At 38.8% G+C, this 15,954-nt stretch overlaps 1 protein-coding gene across 1 annotated transcript in view; it reads left to right on the top strand.

Moving 5' to 3' along the window:
• The first annotated feature begins 3,744 nt into the window (after positions 1 to 3,744).
• The window catches only part of SEMA3A (semaphorin 3A), a 266,016-nt gene continuing 253,806 nt past the window's right edge, over positions 3,745 to 15,954 (top strand). The window contains exon 1 of the mRNA XM_039913932.1: positions 3,745 to 3,808. The gene's annotated coding sequence lies outside the window, so the exon portion shown is untranslated. The remainder of the gene's footprint in view (positions 3,809 to 15,954) is intronic.

Raw genomic sequence — 15,954 nt, 5'->3', positions numbered from 1 at the left:
AGTATGTATAAAAAAGGTCTTCTATTTCTAATTTCCTACTATAGATCTTGATTCTTCCCTACTTAGAAGAACAGTTAGATTCTTTTCCAGATTGAATGGGGGAAATCCACTCTGGGTTCATTAATAATGCCTTTGCCCTTATGATGACAAGAACCTGAATTTATATACACCTCAAAATAGAGAGAAGTAGTTCATTGAAAAGTGTCATTACCCATGTCCTTAGATCCTCAATATTTTTGCCCTGGTTTCACTTGTACTCTTGTAAGAATGACAAAAGAACAGAGAAGGATGGAAGTGTTGCCGATGTAGGAGAGTCAGGGGATTCACAAAAAGCTATCAGAAAAGACCATTTAGAATGGTAGCTATGTGCACATGGCCACCCTTTTTTTTGAAAATTCTCCAAATGAGCGGTTCTCAAGGAACACTTTACTGTGACCATAGCTACAGTCACACCAATTTTGTTGTTACATTCATTCAATCCATTCCAAATTTAGTCTAATAAAGATTATAAATAATATTTTAAACTTCAGGCATATAAGGCTTTAATAAAAGAGGAAAGAAACTTCAAATTAAAAAAACTCCTTATAATTATTGACTCATATTTGGCTGGACCAAAATTATGCAGTGACCAGATGTATCCTGTATAGCCTCTGCTGAAAACTACCATCCTACAACTATTTTCAGGTCTCTCATCATAGCTTCCTCCCCCTTCCTTCTCCTCCTTCTTTCACCTTTAATTCCTAAATTCCTAGTTAAGTATGGCCACCATGAATTCAGGTGCATGAGACCTTTAAAGACCACATTATCATGTACCATGAAATTGAAGTTAATGATATTTAGCTTGGAGTATCCACTGTGAGCTGGCCATTAATAATTCAGTGCATAGAGAGGATGTGGACCTTTTTTCTCTCACTCCCTCTGGCTCCACTAGCGTGCACAGTACAAAGGTTGCGATGCAACATTATTGCGTGCATCTGTTCTAGGGGGCTGAGTACATCGTCTGTGCAAGGACAGGGAAGTGGTCCTATGTCCTTGGATGACCCATTATGATTTCAGTTCAGCCATTGCTGCTTTCACTCCCCTATCCACAACTCAGTCCTCAGTGTAGCCTTGGAGAGGAGTGGAGCAGAAGTCAGCACCCCTATCCAGGCAGCTGTAGGCCAGACTGATTCTCCAGTTAAAGGAACTTCAAGCGGAGACCAAGGGAAAGGCTGTCGGAGTTCAGTTATTTTCTCTTCTGTGGCTTCTGAGGGGGCACTGAGGGACCTTAGGGAGCCTCAAACTGGAGAGAGACTCAAGGCTTTGGAAATTACCATTACAAGTGAAATTTTGTATTTGAGGAAGAAAGCATCCCATATGTTTGCCTTTATTAGGAATTACAGGCCTTGAAAGAACTTGAAATAGGACACATCTTTTCCCTATTGAATCATATTTGCCCTTTGTTTACGTTGTAGCTACGAGTCCACAAGACCAGATACATACCATTCAGTGTGCTCCCAACTGGTGCTAGCAAGATGTGACTTAAAAGCTGCGGAGGATATGACTTAATAGGGTTGCTTAATAAAAACTGGACATACCAGCCCTAGGGAATGGGAAACCTGACACTCAGCAACTTTGTCCCTCTTAATGACATTTTGGAGAAGGAAATCCTACCCAACACATGTCCTCTTAGATCAAAGACATAGCTATCTGAGGGGAAATGGACATAATATCAAAGGAAAATAACAATATTAGTGAGAAGACAAAGTCAGTATCAGTCACTCACGCATGTGAAATGATAATGAGACCTGTGGATGCCTTTTGGGGTGAGTTTTTGCTGAAGGACTGCATGAGAGGCTATTCATAATGAACTTTCTCTTCACAAAGGGCTCTCGTTTTATGACCCAAGAAGGCGTCTACTTTTATTGCTCCCCATTTTATCTGCCTTTGAATTATTTGGTGTTATAGAGAACTGGACATTCTTAAAATGATTTTGACAATTAAGGATGTTTCAAAAAAGCTGCAATTACGCTCATTTTATCCAAAATCACCATGAGAGAGAGAGAGCACATTTATCCAAGTTAAATAATTTATGGTTGAGTCAGGGTCCATAGTGCCTGATGAAATACGTTAAGACAAGAAGTAGCCTAGTGCAGGTACTGTGGAAATATGTACTGCCAATTTTAGAGCAGGAAGAGTAGATGCTGTAGGATCAGATTATTTGGTCTTTATTTTATAAAATAGATCTTCACTTTAAAGAAAAAGCCACCTTAATAATAAAATACTAATAAAAATATATATTAAAAAATTACAATTTTCCCAAGTTCTCTGGAAGAAATTGACAAGGGTATGTATATTGACAGATTCATAGTAGGTCGGAGGCTTTTCTTCCACACTACACTCATTTCTTATTTCCATGCAGAAAAACTAAAATTAAATGGGAAAAAGAGTAGAAACTCTTCCTCACCTATTTTATGCTTTCAGACTGAGCAGGCTGGCCCAGTTTCCTTTCCAAGGAAGTTGTATATGATTTTTTTCTGGCTCTGAATACGATAAGTTCACATATAACTATACTGTTCCTGAATAAATGAGTGCACCTCAGGATCGTGTGGAGTTTCTAGGTGGAAGAGGGAACACATTGTATCTATTATTAATAAGATACTATTAAAATGGTGGGTCTCTGAAAACATTCATTCATTCATTCAATTATATTTATTGTGCGCTTACTGTGTGTAGAGCACTGTACTAAGTGCTTGGAAAGTAAAATTTGGCAACAGAATTGCACCCTCTCAGGGACTTAGTAAAGTGTTTTTAAGCAGTACATGTTTAATAAGTACGATCAACTGAACAGTGCTTTGCACATAGTAAGCGCCTAACAAATGCCTTAAAAAAAAACTGATTTTCATATTGATGAATTGATGTATCATTACTAAACCCCATTATCTCTTTTCTTTGAATGTAAGAATGCTTTTCACAGCAGTAAAATCAAGCCAGTGCTTTATTTGTCCAGGAATTGTGCTATTTGCAAATAGTTACCCTAAGGACCCTGGAATCACTTTTTGACAGATTTCTGTAATAATAATAACAATAATAATGGTGGTATTTGTTAAGTGCTTACTATGTGTAAAGCACTGTTCTAAGCGCTGGGGGGATACAAGGTGATCAGGTTGTCCCACGTGGGGCTCACAGTTTTAATCCCCATTTTACAGATGAGGTAACTGAGGCACAGAGAAGTGAAGTGACTTGGCCAAAGTCACACAGCTGGCAAGCGGCGGAGCCGGGATTAGAACCCATGATCTCTGACTCCCAAGCCTGAGCTCTTTCCACTGAGCCATGCTGTACATCAGTGAAGATTTTATCAACAAGGTTAAAAAATTCCAAATCACCCACTGACTAGAATTCAGCTAATTCACATTCTCAGAAGAGTATTAACTCACAAACCAAAGATAACTCACAAAGTCATTTGGACTTATAGCAGTTATTCACTTAGACTAGTCTAAGTGGGCATTAGGAATTTTCTCTATATCCCTCAGATGTGGTTAACAATATTGTATCAGCATATAAGTGAGAGCGTAAGTGGATTTTCTGAGCCACACTAAAGGCATTGGTGAAGTCAAGATTAGATTCTATCACTTCCTAGATCCTTCTTTCTGCCCTCCATCATATTTTTTCAATTAAAAGTAATCGGGCATGGGACTCTAAGTCATAAAATGTCATTAAATCCAAGCTTGATATTAATGAGAAATTTGATTTTCTTATAGGTGCTGAAAGTGTCCATTTGGATTGTGTAAAATGTTCTGAAGACATTAAGTACTCATGGTGGCTTGAGGTAAGATAAATATTTGTCTTTCTTATTAAACTATCACTTTGTTTGGAGAGATGTGCATGTCACCATATGATCTCATATGATTTAAAGGTGATTATAACAAATGTAATGAAAATGAGTTTTTTATCTTATTCAATTAAGGAATATCGAATTTTCTCCTGATGGCTATATTTTGCAGAGAAGTAGGGGGAAAAAAGTTTTTCATTAAGTTATATGAAATGTTGTAGGGAAGATAGTTCTATTTATTTGAAATGAGATGTCTGCTTGAGGCAGTGCTATATTGCCTTAAACCGACTGCCACAAATAATTTTCTGTTTTAGGTTACATTCATCACAGGTGACCAATAGGCAGAGATCTACAGGAAAACTGGAGAGTAACAATAGTGCCACATTCCAGGTGGTGATTCTCTAGATGTGCTCCATGTGGGCACAGGGGATGAGGGGCAGTGATTGGAAATGAAAGAGGCAGATACAAGCCGCTGCCTGCTCTCCCGAGTCAGGCACCCTTCACTGCTGCCTCTACACTGACATCCAGTAATAACGATGGTATTTGTTAAGCGTTTACTATGTGCCAAGCATTGTTCTAAGGACTGGGGGTACATACGAAGTAATCATCTTGGTCATAATCTCACATGGGGCTCACAGTCTTAATTCCCATTTTACAGATGAGGTAACAGAGGCTCAGAGAAGTGAAGTGATTTGCCCAAGGTCACAGAGCAGACACGTGATGGAGCTGGGATTAGAACCCCTGTCCTCTCCCTCCCAAGCCCATGCTCTTGCCGCTGGGCCATGCCTTCCATTGTAGTGCTGGGGAGAGAAGTAGTGTGTGGGGACAATATAGGGAAGGAACAAAGGAACCAACCTGGAAATCCACCCTTAGCCCCACAGCACATTTTTTTAATGGTATTTGTTAAGCGCTTACTGTGTGTCAAGCACTGTTCTAACACTTGAGGTAGATATCCATATACTCTGCCATTTCCCTATCTGTAATTTATCTGTCTCCCCTTTTAGACTCTAAGCTCCTGGTGGGCAGGGAATATGTCTCCCAACTCTTTTCTACTGTACTCTCCCAAACGCTTAGGATGGGCCTCTGCATATAGTAAGTGCTCAATTAATACCATTGATTGATTGGTTCTTATCTCCCAAGTCCCAGCACCACAGACTAAAACAATGGAGGAGCATGGGTGGGGCACAATGAAACCAACAGTGACTACCTGGACTACTCATAAAATCTCATCTCCTCCAAGAGGTCTTCTCAAACAGAGATCTCATTTCCCCTACTCTGTCTCCCTTCTGTGTGACCTTGCACTTGGATCATTCAATCCTTTAATCATCCAATTGTATTTATTGAGTGCTTACTACGTGCAATTGTATTTATTGAGCACTTACTATGTACTATATGCACTTCTCTGTGCCTCTGCTCCCTCAACTGTAGAATAGGAACTGAATATCTGTTCTCTCTCTTATTTAGACTGTGTGATCCCTATGTAAGACAGGGACTGTATCTGACCTGATTATCTTGTATCTACCCCAGTGCTTTGTACAGTCCTTGGCCCTTAGTATGTACTCAGCAAAAGCCACTATTAATATGCATTTCATTTTGTTGTCCAAAAAGACTATTAAGGCCTAAGGTAGTAAAGAAAAATTGCTGGCATAAGACAATTCTACTGTCACCCACGCTTCTGGAACTGCAAACTCTATCTATCATTCAATCATATTTATTTAGGGCTTTCTGTGTATAGAGCCCTGTATTAAGGACTTGGGAGGGTACAATATAAGAGAGTTGGTAGATTCATTTCCTACCCACAGGGACCTCAAAGACCATCTGGGGTGAGAGAGACATTTAAATAAATTCTGGATCTGTACATAAGTGCTGAGTGGCTGAGGTAGGTTGATTAATTGCCGAATTGTACGTTCCAAGCGCTTAGTACAGTGCTCTGCACATAGTAAGCGCTCAATAAATACTATTGAATGAATCAATTGATCATATTTATTAAGCACTTAGGTGCAGAACACTATACTTAGTGCTTGGGAGAGTACAGTGCAACAATAGAACAGACATATTCCCTGTCCACAACATGCTTAGTGGATCTTTACCTAGTTTCAAAAATGAAGTTTATCTTGGATTATAATTTGGATTATTTTGTACTGAGGGATTCATTTTACTTTTGTATTTTGAAATTGATTAGTTCCTCACTCTGTCACTGACAGATTCTTTTAAATTCAGTGAATTTAATTCTCCTGCATGGAACTCTAAGGTTTTATGGGAGCCAAATCAGTTATATATCTAAATCTCAATCTTGCCATATCATTTCTGTCAAAAACTGGAAGCTCAGCATTCCATCCGAACTCTTTCCTCTCAGTGATTGCGAGAGTTTGGGGAAAAGACAGGGATATGGAAGAGAGGGGAATGAATGCTGGGAAATGTAGGGCTGAGGTCCCAAGCAATCTGTAAGGCTCAGAAGACTCTAGGACCAAAACTGAACATGCATTGAGCATGCTCCAACCTGGACTCAGAAATCCAAACTTTTGTTTTTTATGGTTTTGTTTAAGCATTATATGCCAAGCACTGTACTGTACTAAGCACTGGTGTAAATCCAGGCTAATCAGGTTTAATGCAGTCTATGTCCCACGTGGGACTCACAGTCTTAATCCCAATTTTACAGATGAGGTAACTGAGAATTGAAGTGACTTGAGACTTGACCAAGGTCACTCCACAGACAAGTGGGGGAGCAGGGATCAGAACCCAGGTCCTTCTGACTCCCAGGCCCGTGGACTATCCACTAGACCAAGCTGCTGCAGTGCCATTGTAAGATGACTGGTTTAGCTAAATTAGTCTGAATTCAAGTACATGTGTAAACATTTTCTAAAATATCTCAAGCAACCCTCAAAAAACAAAGTCAATCCAATACAGCAAAATAGCTAACCCACTAAATAGACAGTACATTGTAATTTATGACACATGCCTCCCCCACAATCCTAGGTACTAAATTTACATGCAGTGCAACAGAGAGAGATTCAAGCTCATTACGTAGGTTTATGTGTTAGAGGCAAATATGGTCTCAATGTGATCTGCTAATAGCTGTTGAAGTATGAATGTTTTACCTGTGAAAAAGATCCAAATGATGATGACGATGATTGTACTGTGTGAGGCTATTAACATAAAGTAAGTTTATTATATGTCTAGAGAAAGCACTGGAGTATGATTGATTGGACTGGGACTACCATCGAAATTGCTAAAATTGAAGTAGAGAAATATCAAGGAAATTTCAATCCTGAAAGGGCATTTTATGTTTGATTTCTTTCTTGAAACTGGCATTTTAACAGGTGGGGCTGGGGGAGAGATGTTAGATAAAACCACTTCAAAAGGAGCACCACTACATTATAACTTCTCTGAAAAAAATTAGTTTTCCCTGGTACCACCTGAGATTTGAACTCTCCTTAGTACTCTGGACACAATTTTCCTTCAGTTCGGAAGGCATGTGAAGGCTTAGTATCTGCTTTCTTTTTTAGCAAATAATAATCTCCTGATTTCTCAATCTCGATTGCCCTCGAGGGCACCAATAAAACAAGTCTTGGCTCACAAAGTAAATTTCCTGTGTACTAATTGAAAACCGTTCTCAATTTATTAGGGTTTCAGTCATGTCCCAGATCTGATGTGAATGTCTCAGTATGAACCGTTAAATTTCTATCTGGAACTAAGAGACAGATTAAAGGGCTGTTACCTTTCAAAAGCATCCCAAACGATTCTATTGATGAATTTTAAGTAAACTGAACATTGTTAGCAATGGCACATGCTGAGGCACCAACCCGCAGGAGGCTTCTAATGTTGGACTATTATGTGGATGATAGCAGTGGCCAGGAGAGAGGGTCTGTTGAGGTTTACTTTCATATGTTACACCTTATTTACAATTACCTTGCTAAACTGCATTGTGTCACTTGCAGCTAAAGGCATTTGGTGATGCATAGATTGAGGGGGTTTAAGGCCAGATGTTTGAGATGTAGGTTCCAAATAATAGTGACTTCTAGAAAGGAACCACTCAGTGTTTAATTAAGCAAAATCTGTCTTTCTGAGACACCGTGGCTCTTTTCTACCTGCTGCCAGATACTGCAGAATAGAAAGAACATCGAATCTTTTGAAATGTGGTGCTGGAGAAGGCATCTGCGAATACCATGGATTGCCTGAAAAACAAACAAGCAGTGTGGCTCAGTGGAAAGAACCCGGGCTTGGGAGTCAGAGGTCATGGGCTTGAATCCCGACTCTGCCCCTTGTCAGCTGTGTGACTGTGGGCAAGTCACTTAACTTCTCTGTGCCTCAGTGACATCTGTAAAATGGGGATGAAGACTGTGAGCCTCAGGTGGGGCAACTGATTACCCTGTATCTACCCCAGTGCTTAGAACAGTGCTCGGCACATAGTAAGCGCTTAACAAATACCAACCTTATTATTATTATTTGGGAGCAAATTAAGTCAGAGTGGTCTTTGGAAGGCCGAATGACTCGACTTAGATTAGCATATTTTGGACACATAATCAGGAGTGCTAATTATCTGGAGAAAACACTAATGCTAGGAAAAGTCAAGGGAAAATGTGGAAGAAGCAGACCAGCAGTTAGACGGATAGAGACCATAACAACGATAATGGAAGAACCGTTAGAAAGGTTGCAGATTATGGCAGAGGACAGAACTTTCTGGAGAAAGTATATCCATGGAGTCTCTATGAATCGTGACTAGATGGCACTTAATAGTAATAACCAGCTAATGTATTGATCAATCAATGCTATTTACTGGGCATTTGTCGTGTGTGGAACACTGTACTAAATTTTTGGGCGATAAAATAGAGCTGGCAGGCATGAACCCTGCCTTCAAGGATCTTACAAATTAATGGCTAGAGGTCATTCAGGCAGTCAATAGTATTAATTGAGTGCTTACTGTCCATAGATCACTGCAGTAAGCACCTGGGAGAGTTAGGTATAACAATATAACTGACACATTCCTTGCCCATAAGGAGCTTTTAGGTGGTGACTGTAGGTGTAGGCAAGAAGAAATGTAAAGACTCAGAGAAGAGAAATAGCTCAGTTCAGAGAAACACACCTATTTATAGATGCAGCTAAATCATAAAAACCTGTGTATTTAAAATATTCCTGTTGATCGCTTTTTTTCTTAGGTGAAATTTTTAGAATGTGGTCAGAGTAAATTCTAAATATACCATGCATAACTCAAATTGTAATCATCTCTATCGTATCTTAAACTCCTCAGGGGCAGAAAATGAATCCTATTCTTTCATCAAATGTCCTCCAAGCATCAAGTATAGTGTTCTACACCCAGATAAGGGCTCAGTAACTGCTGTCAATGACATTCTTTGGACCTACTAACTGCCACCATTTACAGGCTTTATACAGCTGGGATGATCATTCCGAATGTCTTTAACATCTACACTTAGCCAATCTGATCACAGATTACAGTTCCACACAGTTGACTGTCAAATCAGCGTACTATTTAGACAAAGAGAGGATTGCTTCTCTGAACCAAATATTCGAAAACCTGAAACCCTGAGAGCGCTGGATTTTTCAGTGACTCCTTAACACTTCCTAAGATGTGGTTCCAGAATTTTGTGTTCAGGATTTTTCTGTTCTTTAGCTAAAAATAGTAAACAGCAGAGAAAGAACCGGCCAAACCACAGTATTTTTCCTATAAAAGCACTCCGTAATCATTTAAGAGTTGTTCTGCATTTGCTCCACCCACCACATGTTTTGTGGTGGCAATCCAGACACCATGAAAGCTGGAAGAGAACACACCACAATATCTTCCCTAAGAGGGATGCGTGAACAAGAGAGGAAAAATGACACCATTTGAAATGATGACTCTGAAACTGTAAATACATCCCACATTACCAAAGCTGTACTTTCTTGGAATACAATGCTGCAAAGCTGACATGTTACCATTTAAAGTGGTTTCCCACAAGTATCTTGTGGCTTTTATCACTCACAACATTGTACCCTTCTTGGACATTCTTCTTCTAAAGGCTAACTCAAAGATTTATGAAGCTGCTGAGATCAGAGATATGTATGTGTAGGACATACACAACCCAGATGCGTCTACCAATAGAGAAAGTAATTGAATTTCTCCAATGAGATTCTTCAAGACGAAGCCTCTCGGGAACAAGGGAAACTTTTTCTGCCTCAGCTTTCACATAGTATATAATATTACTGAACAAATTGAGTATTTTAATTGCAGCACCTATTCGGATTGGGCATCTACAGTGAGGTTCTAAATGCCAGTGTTCCAATTTAAAAAAGAAGGTTCCAATTTAAAGTCATTTAAAGCAATATGTGAGCTGACATTTTAATTTGTTTTCTACTGGATAACCAGTAGAAACTGTTGCTCTTCTTTTTTCAAAATGGAATCCTCTTTTTATACCTGCTTATGTCTATTGCAGTCCATTGCACTCTCTAAGTGTTCAATCAATCAATCAATCAATCACAGTCTTAATCCCCATTTTACATTTAAGAGAATTGAGGCACAGAGAAGCTAAGTGACCAGTCCCAGGTCACACAGCAGACAGCTGGCAGAGTGAGGATTAGAATACCAGTCCTCTAGGTCCCAGGCCTGTGCTCTATCCCATAGGCCATCCTGTTTCCTCATAACATTTCCAGGATGCCACTAGATTAAAATTCTCTTCCCAATATGTTAGCACTAAAATTGAGAGACCATGGGTTTCAATGACTTGCTCAAAGTCCCACAGATAATTTTAAATTTCAATTACTGTGCACATAGTAGTCAGCAGTAGCACATCTGCAACAATTAAGATGGAATCCAGGCCCCTCTGAGATAGTAATTTCTATTCCTTAGAGTGTGGCCCTTAGATCTGCCAAGAAACTAGTAGTCGGGCTTGACATATCCTGAATTACAGTATAATTATTTTGGCCCATTGCACAGTGAGCAACATGGCTAATATCATCTTTATTGCAGTGCTTCACAGAAACAATTGTTCCAGATGTTTGAGTGTTGATTATACATGAGTTGGAAATACTCAGAAGGTATGTGGCTTAAGTTTAGCCATGGAAATTATTATTTCTTCATTACATTCGTCAACCTGCCAGTGCAGAATATGTTAGATCCAATCCTTTGTTCAATTCTATGATCCATGCTTTTCCAAAATTACAGCAAGAGCATGTGGATCATCTTTCATTCCCATTCTGGGAATACTGGAGCGATTCACAAATTGTTTTGAGTTCTCCGTACCCCAGAATAAAGTTCAAATTGCTTAAATTGAGCCTATGATGTCTGTCAAGAGACAATGCCCAATGTATTGATGGGATGAGTCTAGAATCCAGTACACAATAATAACTTCTGGGTAAATTATTCATAGCAAATTCATAAAATGAGTTACTGCATAAAGCAAAAATGTCTTAGACCAACGTCTTAGCACTAGGCAAATTTGTATCACTCCGAGCACATTTTCTAGATATGCAGTTTACCTTCCAAATAGAGACAATTAGGTGACATTTAGCATTTATCATGCTTATCTTCCCAGCTGCAGTGACATGGGAGGTGAGTAAGGATAGCAAGAAAGAGTTTTTCAAAAGAATATGAAGTAAAGGAAAATAAAGATTGATTTCCTTTTTCTTATTGAATGGTTGGGAGTAGATAAGCGGATTTGTAGTGAGGGCATCAGTCACAATTGGATGGTAATTTGAAAATGGATTAGTTTAGAAGTAGCAATTTCTGCTCCATAGGTTGCAGTGGAAAAGTCAGCTTGATTCTGTAACAGAGCTCATAAACTGGCAGAGATCAATGCCTACCTAATGTGCCATTATGCACTGGGCACACTTTCAGTGATTGTAAGCACAGCTGTGGCTTGGTTTTTCTTGATGTGTCTTTAGTTTGTGCACCACAGGTGATCCCCTTGATTATTTGCTGCAAGAGAATTAACGGTGCAGGGAATTGAAATGGTCGAGTGGCTTTTCTTCACAAGAATCTTTTGGTGCTAAGGAATAGTCAGTAGGAGGTGTCGGTAGCATCCTGGGAATCGAGGGGGAAATATCAAGTAATCCACTTGATGAAAGTTCCACTTTATTACTACTGGACACTTCCTAAATTGTATGTTCCAAGGACACTTTATAAAGTTTTTGTTAAAGCTCAGGGACAAGAAAAATCACAAATTGGAAACATCAGTTTAGATCCACTAAGCAGGATTTTTAAAAAGACAAATAAAATGCCGGAAGTCCTAAAGAACATTACACATTCTTAGTGCATGTATTCCATGGCTGATATAAAGAAAGGTTGAACAAGAATATAGGCCTAAAGTCTATAAAGAATGAGTCAAGTGAAAAAGTGCAATTAAATTTCCAAACCCAAATGATGGCAATGATCCCGTGTTAACTGACATCTTGGGCATTATTCGTAACTTTGGAAAGCCCTAGGGAGTATGTCAGAAGTTGTTAAAGATTTTGTTGGTTGATAAACATAAAGCATATTTTCAAAGTCACTCTAAATGTATATCCAGCTGATCACAGATGGGTGTATGTGTGTCTGTATATGCATGGTGGATATGCAAACCCACAGCGTGAAATACATTAGTCCTTTGGAAAAACATTAAGAAGAATGAAATAAAATCTAACCTACATCTAACAATGGAGAGGATTTTTGTTTGTTGTTTTTTTGGAATGCACATGACATTACATAGGACTTATTCCTGGGTTTCATTGAGAATCAACATGAGGTTCATCTAATCTCTAGCCTGACTGCTTCGAGCTGTTGCCCTACTTAAAACAAGCCCTTTGCGGACATTTACATTATTACCCTAATCCATCTTGGGTGGGGTAGTGTGCCTGCAGGCTATCTATGTCTGTTTTCAGCATAGGAAGTTACCTTATTTGAATAGAATCTAATCTGTTAATGATCGTCAAAACTTGGGTTCAGGGTCATTTCTAGAATGCAATCAAATGTCAACATCTGGTTAATAAACAAAATGACACTTCATTCTAATTGCATGCCAAATTAAAAGTGAAGTTCAATTTCCTTTTTTTCAATTAACTGAAAATTAGTAAAGTCAATGACATCAGTTTTAATGATTCCAGAAATTAGGTGTCAACTTAAAGCGTTATATGTAAATATGAAATGTAGTAAGTATTTACGGATTTCATCATTCAATTTAATTGAAGATAGTCGGTAATCCCTGAGGATAAATGAAATGTAACAGTGAATGCAGTGAATAAACAAGGCAAGCAATAATTGAAATTTGCATTTTCACATTTTCTAAAATCTCTTGCACATTGGTTTTAACCATTCTCCAAAGCTAATCCAAGCATTCTTCAATGCTTGAAATTGTTTAACAGTGTTCTAATAGTATGGCTTATTGAAGTGGGACAAAATGTTTCACCTGCCCTCCACTTTTAGATGTAGATATTCAACAACATGGCTAGGGGTCAGAAGAACCTGGGTTCTAGTCCCATCTCTGTTACATGTCTGCTGCATGACTTTTGTGAAGTCACCTAACTTCTCTGTGTCTCAGTTACCTCATCTGTAAAATGGGGAATAATACTCAGAGTCCCATATGGTACATGGACTCTGTATAACCTGATTATCTTGTATCTACTCCAGTACTTAGTACAGTTCCTGACACATAATAAACTCTTAACAAATACCATAAAAAAAACCCACAGCTATAGCAATTCCTGGTCTTTTCTCTACTTCTTTATTTTGTGCCTATGAACTCAGAGGGAAGTAAAATCTCCATGAGAAAAGTTTTGTAGGGATAAATGTCAGCCTGATATTTCTAATACAACAACTGGTTGACTAATATTTTTTGTTCTCCCCACTGAAGATTCAATTTGATCAAATATTGGAGAACAAGGATAATTGGCTTGTATTTCTTTTTTTTTCTTTTTTTGGCATACAAGCATCAAAGGTCAATCAACAACACACCTTCAGAATCACTAGATTTTACTGGGGATTTTAGAGCTACTAAAAATTCATTTTTTTCCCCCAATTCAAACAATTCAGTAAGAGCTGCATTCTCTCAGCATAACTTTCTGTTCATAAAAAAAGGACTTCTGAGCATATAATCTATTTTGTGGAATAGTTCTTTGTATTACATTTGCATTACATTTATGTATGTTATAAGAAATCTTAGAAATAAAGCCTATTTTATTAGTCTTCTTTAGGCTGAATTGTTTCATTCCATCACTAAAAGGTTTTGTCACCACAACAAATTTTAATACAATTTAAAAATTCATTTTTCTCTTTAAATATGCAAGTTATTACTTTACCTACCCACACCCAAACGTTATGAAAGCTCACGTATGTGTGATGAACATGTTTATACATGTATCTTTTTTTTCAGACATTATATACATTGCCAGAATGCCTTAAATTTGCCTTTTTATTTTTTTTAATTCATCTCTAGGGAATGCAGGCACCTGTTACACTGTCCTGTGTGCTTAAATATTGTAGGCAGTGGAATTCCTACAAAGGAAAAGTTACTTTCTTTCGTGAGACCACCTGGGAAGAGCTGATAAATGATAGCAGTGTGATAGGGATTTTTTATAGAACTGACAATTAAGGCCAAACACAAGCAAAATAAAGGTCCAGGTTCAGATTGTCCAAGAAAAAAGGCCCCAAAGGGAATTATATTGACTGCCCAGCCAAAAACACACTGAGACCTGCTATTTCCCCTGTAGGTAGATTTTCTTCTAATTGCAAAAAAACACAAACATTGGCAAAGACCACTTCGAATGTTTTGTGACCTCACTGTGTTAACCAAGACTTGAAGCTGCAAGCCCGGAGCAAGTCTTCATGTGACTAGTTCGTTTGGCTGTTCTTCGAGGAAGTTTAAAATTGCGATCAGTCAAAAGAGAGAGAGACTATTATAAATGGTGACAGGAAGATGTTTTTACGCATCCATTTTTGTGCTGTTGCCAATATTTGGTATTAAAACAGAAGTGGGAGGATGGAATTAGGAAAAAATGCTAATAAGAAAGCATTTGACTCTCTGGAGGTGCTTGGCACATTGCATGGTACAAATGGAGGTCCCATTCAATCAACAAATCAATAGTATTTACTGCACAGTTACTCTGCAAAATAGTGTACTAAGCAATTGGAAGAGTACAATAAAGTAAGCAGACATGTTTCCTGCCTTCAAGAAGATCTAGCAGGGAAGATGGATACTAAAATAAATTAAAATAGGGGAAGCAGCCAAGTGTAAATATATGTATTTGAATACTGGGGGAGAGGGTAAGTACTTAGTGGGCTTTGGAGTCAGGGCTCATGAGTTCGAATCCCAGCTCTGCCACTTGTCGGCTGTGTGACTGTGGACAAGTCACTTAACTTCTCTGTGCCTCAGTTCCCTCATCTGTAAAATGGGGGTTAAGACTGTGAGCCCCACGTGGGACTACCTGATTCCCCTATGTCTACCCCAGCGCTTAGAACAGTGCTCGGCACATAGTAAGCACTTAACAAATACCAACATTATTATTAGTAGGTTGAGTGCACTGATGACAGAGTAAGGAGGGAAACTGGGTGGGAAAATAAGAGATTTGTCAAGGAAGACCTTCTAGAGAATATATGATTTTAGGAGAGATATGAAGATGGGGAGAGTAGTAGTCTGCTGTATGTGAAGTAGGGAGGAGTTCAAGGCAGAAGGGAAGGTATTAACAAGAGGTCAAGAATGAGGTACAGTAAGTAGGTTCACTTTCCAGGAGCAAAATGTGTGGGTCATGAGAGAGGAATGAGGGTGAGTAGTGGGGAAAGAGCTGAATGGGTACCTTAGAGTTGGGTATCTTAGGAATTTCTGCTTGAGGCAAAAAGAGATGAGTAAGCATTGGATATTTTTAAAAAGTGGGGAGATGTGTGCAGAATGACATTTTTGAAAAAAGATTTAGGGAGAAGAGTGAATTAGGCACTGGAGAGGAGACAGGTTGGAAGCGATTAGACTGTAAGCCCGTCAAACGGCAGGAACTGTCTCTATCTGTTGCCGACTTGTTCATTCCAAGCGCTTAGTACAGTGCTCTGCACATAGTAAGCGCTCAATAAATACTATTGAATGAAAGGTAGGGTGGTCAGCAGGGAGGCTGATGCAGTAGTCGAGACAGGATATGAAAAGTTCTTTGATCACTCTGATGAGAGTTTTGGTGCAGTGTAAGAGCCATAG

The sequence above is a fragment of the Ornithorhynchus anatinus genome, chromosome 13 (assembly GCF_004115215.2).
Source record: "Ornithorhynchus anatinus isolate Pmale09 chromosome 13, mOrnAna1.pri.v4, whole genome shotgun sequence".
NCBI lineage: Eukaryota > Metazoa > Chordata > Mammalia > Monotremata > Ornithorhynchidae > Ornithorhynchus > Ornithorhynchus anatinus.
Note: the sequence above shows the minus strand (reverse complement) of the source record. Positions and strands in the feature narration are given on the sequence as shown.